This window comes from Pleurodeles waltl, chromosome 1_1 (assembly GCF_031143425.1).
Source record: "Pleurodeles waltl isolate 20211129_DDA chromosome 1_1, aPleWal1.hap1.20221129, whole genome shotgun sequence".
NCBI lineage: Eukaryota > Metazoa > Chordata > Amphibia > Caudata > Salamandridae > Pleurodeles > Pleurodeles waltl.
Window position 1 is genome coordinate 883976233 of NC_090436.1, and position 6000 is coordinate 883982232.

The window sequence follows — 6000 nt, forward strand, 5'->3', positions numbered from 1 at the left end:
CAAAATAGGTGTTTACAACAAAAGGGATCCTCATCCTTCTGGACAGATCATCGTCAAAGCAGAGGAGCCACAAGAATCAAAACCCAAAGCCCTTCTCAGCTTCCTGCACATGGTTGATTTCTGGGTGAACAAGATTCATCTTTAACTTAACGCACACAAAACTGACATCCTGATCTGCCATAGCATGGTCAGAGCTGTGACAAACTTACTTGCACTGCTCAGCTTCGGTCCATGTCTTCCCCTTCCTCCAAAACAGTAAAACACCTTGTGGTATTTGTGGATTCAGAACTCTTCCAAAAGCCACAAGTTGACAAAGTAGTTTGAACGTGTTTTTATCACCTCTATGCCCTACATTGTATACTCCTCTACCTGGCATACCCTCAAAGACTTCAGGCAATAGTCTCACTGATTCTTTTTTCACTAGAATACTCAAAACACTCTTCCTGGGCCTCCCAGAATAACTCACAGGAAGGGAGCACATCTTGCCACTCTAAGACGTTTGTATTGGCTTCCTATGAGACAAAGTCAACTTCTAAACCCTGTGTATCACTCAAAGAACCTACTATTGCAAAGCACCTGAATTCTTCCAACTCAAATTTGAATCTATAAACACTCTCTCATTCTCAGTCCCAACAGTGCACATCTGACAAAAAACAGCATTTAAGAAAAAAATAAAGGGAGGTTCCTGCTTCGCTGTCCCCACTGATTACCTATGGAACTTTCTCCCCTCTCTATTACACTCAACCCACGACCACCTTCTTTTCCAAAAACTCTGAAAACCGGTCTTTTTGAAGCACATAAAAAACAGTTTCACTCAATTAATCCAAAAACGTGACCCATGCAAAATAAGTCAAACAAACACCCAACTATGATTAATTCTCCTTTTCATTCTCCCTATTTCACAACGCTATGCTATACTCTTTCACACCCCACATACTCAATAAAACATCCAGACCAAGCAACTACACCCACACTAACTCTGCGTTTTCTTAACCGTGTTTTAAAGCATTATTCATTTCTCTTTCTCATACCACATGTTCAAGGAAACATCCAGCCCAAGCAACTACAGAGTAAAATACATCTGCAATCAAATCTATACACACATTAAAAGTAACATACTTTTATTTGCTGGTTATCCTAACCCAATCCTGGTCAGAGGGCATTAGGTCACTTTACAAGGGAATGAAACTAGGTTATGCATTTCTTTCCTTTTCAAGCACAGGGAGATTAAGGGCTCAGTTCACATGCTGGTCGAAATGGAACTATGTCCCTACCATCCTTTATAGTCCACCCACCGATTTTGATTTAGGCAAACAACAGTTTGACTACAGTGGAGAGTACCCTGTCTACAGCTTGGTCAAACTTCTTCAATGGCCTGATAGAGTAGGAGTCATTGGAGGTTTTGCTATATGTCTGCCCACCTAATTTTTATTGGCAGGCAATAGCTGTTTTTCAATGCCTGTCGCCACCAGGAAAAACCTGTTGGTAAGGGCATTGAAAAGTGCACAATGGCCCGCCGACCATGCGAGGAAATTCCCTTGGTGAGGGGGCGTCATTTTTTTTTTTTTTTAAAGAAATCCGCTTCAGGATTTTCTTTTTAAGAATAAAAAGAAGTTGCAAGTTTGCCAGATGTCTCTGTCATGTTCGGTGGAGCCATCCAGCACAGTTGCAATGTGCTGGCAGGACCTGACTTGACCATGGCTCCTGTCAATGCTTGGCCAACTGACATTTCAAATTTGGCAGTTGCACGTCTGTCAGAGCAACAGAGAATGTGCTCTGTTGCCCTGGCAGAGGATGGGCTGACTGCCAATATATTATTGAGGGCCTAAGTGATCTGCCTTTAATCATAAGATCTTGAGTAGAGGATGTGATTCAAGCACTATGCTCCAGATTTAGCAACTCCAGCTTCTAGACAATATCTCTTCCCCACATTCTACAGCTATTCCACATATTAAAACAACATTACATCTGGAACGGATGATCCAGCATACATTTCAGAAATGTAAAATGATATTCCGCCTCACCCTCTCATCTTTCATACACTTCCTCAAAATCCATCCTTTGCTCTTCATAGGATCAGTTGTCCCATTTATTTGTGTGAATCAACTTCCCTAAATGCAGACACACTCATCTGACTTGCTTCTGACCACTGTAACATATTATTCCATCCCCTTTCCTCAATCATGTCAAAATAACATATTCTCAGCCTCTTCATCCCCATCTAGCAACCTATACACTCTATCCTCGTCACCAAACACCACCATAATACATATCATGACACTTTAAAACATAACCACCTATATGCTACATACCTCATCACAAAGATCCCACACATCTACAGAACCTCCCAATGTGCCCCAATTCCGGAAGCCTAAAAGCCTAAACTTCCTTATCCAGATATTAGCTACCAATTCAATTCCATCTCTGTCTGTTTCTCGATACAGAAGTAACCATAATATCATACTGTACAGATACAGCACTGTGCCTTCCTCTTTAATTCAAATCAATTAATGGTACTAGCACACCTACTCCAACCAATATGGAATCTTCTACACAGATTACGACAGGCTCAATTTGTATTTAGGCTTGAAATCTTAATAATGTCCCTGCTTTCTACTCAGATTTTGGTTTGGCTCATGGACAACCTACCATCTTACATCAGACTATACAACCACTCTCTGAAATCCCCCTCAACGTTCTAGAACTCCCAGTGCATAAGATATTTTGGTCTCAAATACAAAACAACTTTTAACCAGATTTTGGGGTGGGGGGCTGTGTGGGTAATTTGGCACTCAGATAAACAATAAAAGGGAAACTTTGGAAACCTGTGAAGAGGGACAGGATCCAATCTCACTAGAATAATGCTTGACATGATATAAAGGGTTATCCTAAAAAAAAGTGTAGTGGGCAGCTAGTCAATAAGAATTACTGCTAATCTTTCACCATGATACTTACTTCTCAGACTAGCTCAACAAGTAGAGTTACCACAGTACAGCTACCCGTTTTAGACTCTCGCAGTTAATAGAGGCACGCAACACTCCTAGCCATAACTGGTCCCTCTGGATCATCAGCTAATATGGGTCAGGTGAAGGCCCAAAAGTCCTGAACCACTACTGTGAAGTAGCATGCAGTGACAGTTCCACAACACACTCATGCGAGTTAAGTGGGAAAGTCGTAAGGCCCTTCTCTTAGTAGTACTCCTCCATAAGTATAAACCTCATCCTCCGAAACATGCTTACACGCCACACCTGATTCAAAAATATTCTTGTCCAGTGGAAAGCACCGCTGAATTAATCACAAATGCAGAACATAATCTGTATGAGCACGGAGAGGCCAAGAAGTTAATGAATGCTGCGCTATAGAGTAATGTGTTAATAGGATGTGCATGCTGACCCGTGTCACGTTATGCTTTTCCCTCATCAGGACAATTAAGCTTCATTGGAAACACAAGTCATGCTGAAGCCCGACCTGATTTGCACTGGAAGGTGAAGGGGATCCTACCGTGGAAAAGCAGCCGAGCCAACCTACGGAGTTCATGGGCTCCTGTACTTGTATTTTTATTGCCACCTGCAATCTCATTCTTATGGTCCAGCAGCCGCATTTTTTTCCCTCTCGCTGCTCCTCCACTTGAAGAAATAGCATCCCATTAGAACGAAACTAATTTACCATTTCAGAGAGCTAATGGCTAGTGTATGCTGACACGCACTTATGCCTTAAATTCTCATTGGCAAACGGAAATCAGAAATAAGCATGCACGGGGTGAAGTATATTTTCTTCAAATCTGCAAATAAACTCCAGGAGGAAAGAAAAAAAGGAATTTCCTGAGGTAACTGTCCTTGACCTGGGTCTTTAATCGAGTGAAATTTCATCACTTTATCTAATATCATGCTTCATGCTCCAGGCTCCCAGCAATTCTATTTTAGTGTGGTCTAATGGGCAGCTGACACATCCACTCAGCACTAGACTGTATAATATGCGCTGACACACCGTGTGCCGAGCACCCTATTGAGAACTGTTTATTTGTGCCGACCAAGGGGGCTGGTGGCGGAAGAATATCACCAAGTGAGTGATGCGCCCCTCATCAAATTTTAGCTTCATTTTACCAGAGTTCGCCCGACTTGGTGCTTCTGTGCGAGACGGCTAGGAAGGGCCTGCCGTTTCTTTTGATGGCTCAGCCATTCTCAGACTTTAGGTGAGAGGCTGTGAATGCATGATGGACCGGCCTGAAACCCGAATCAAGATGCGTAATCAAGAGTGTCACTCGAACCGCGGAGAAGGCGGCTCCTCGAACCCCGGACTCGATTTGATATTCGAAGGTTAACGTACCGCACTGGGGCCGAAATAGCAATGCACAAGAAAAGCTTTTATACTTATTCAGTTCAGCGAGCATGGCAAACTCATCAACAGCTATTTGTACACAGTGGGCATGGTGGGAGTGACTTTGACATACTGATTCATGCTTGCCATTTTCCCAGCGACCTTATGTTAGAGCAGAAAAGCACTTAAATAAAGAAACGGAATCGACTCTCGCCACATAATGGCGGAGCGCATTATCATAAATGGAATTACTCTAAAGGGGGCGGTAGCGAGGGCATGTCACAATCTATGATTTTGACCTTCTAGCCACTGGAGACCAATCAAATCCTCCGCGGAGAGAGGTGGGGGTGAAAATAACATGAGGAAATTGCTGGAGTATAAATGGCACACTCAAAAGAGCCTTCTTTTGTTAATCCAGGGTTGTTATTTTTTCCGTTTTGTGGTAAAACTTCAAGTCTCCCTTTTAAACCACGGGCAGCGCTCTGATTTCTAAATCAAAGAAATGGAGATATGGGCGTTCCGTAAGGGCAGAGGTCAATCCTTCCTTTTAGCATCCCGCTGAGACAAAAAGGTCGTTGGTGGCACGAGCAAACCGTTCATAAGGCACTTTGTGATCCTGAACAATGAATGCTCATTAAACATTGACCTTGGGCACTGTGAATTATCGTGAGAGGATAGTATTTGAGGGGCAGTATTTAAAAAATCAATCAAAACCAAAAATGTTTGACGTGTAAAGGAATTGTAATTACAGAGGAATGTACTTTTCAACGAAAGCAACACGCAGTGGCAATGACCTTCCATCTTTAAACCCAATTAGAAAGCGTTTCACCTGCTTGATTTAGACATTTAATTTCTGCTTCCTCAAGAAAAATTAGCGTATCGCCATTACAGTTCAAGCATTTGGACGGGGCACTGAGGGGTATTGAGCAGGTGTGCACAGAAAATGCCCTCGTTAGTGGCGGATTTGTACGTGTAGAGAACGAGCAAAGAGACAGGGAGAGGAAGAGAGAGATAAGGAAATTGGCAGCAGGTAAATCACAAAGTATATTACTAACAAAAATAAAATAAAATGTTAAAGCTATATTTGAGTGGTACTGAAATGTATAAATAGTAATTCGCATGCTAAACTGTTTTACTAGTTTTAATTTGTGTTCTTTGGACCCGATTCACAAAGTTAAACTTAGACATTTGTGTAAATTTACTCTTTTGTGATATTCACAAACACACGATTTAAAAGTTACTTTAGGATTGCAGAGACTCCACAGTTGGGGGGGAGCACTCTGCACATAGCCAAATAGGAGTCCTATGGTTCTATGTGAGGAGTTCTCTGCCTGAGTGCGGACTCCCCGCAGACGTAAAGTTACTTTGAAATCGTTCATCTGTGAATACCCAAAAAAATACACTTATAAAAAGTTGTATGTTTACGTTTGTGAATCCTGCCCTTTCTGTTAAGAATGCACCGAAATTATTCTGAATTATTTTAACAATCTAAAGCCCATATTCATACTTTTCTAGCGCCGCATTTGCGTCACTTTTTGATGCAAAAGTGGCGCAAACGTACAAAATATAGGCGGCTATTTATACTCTGTTTGCACCGAATTAGCATCATTTATTTTTACTCTAATTCAGTGCAAAACTAACTCCATATTTTTACTTTGGTGCAAGACCCATCTAGCGCCAAAT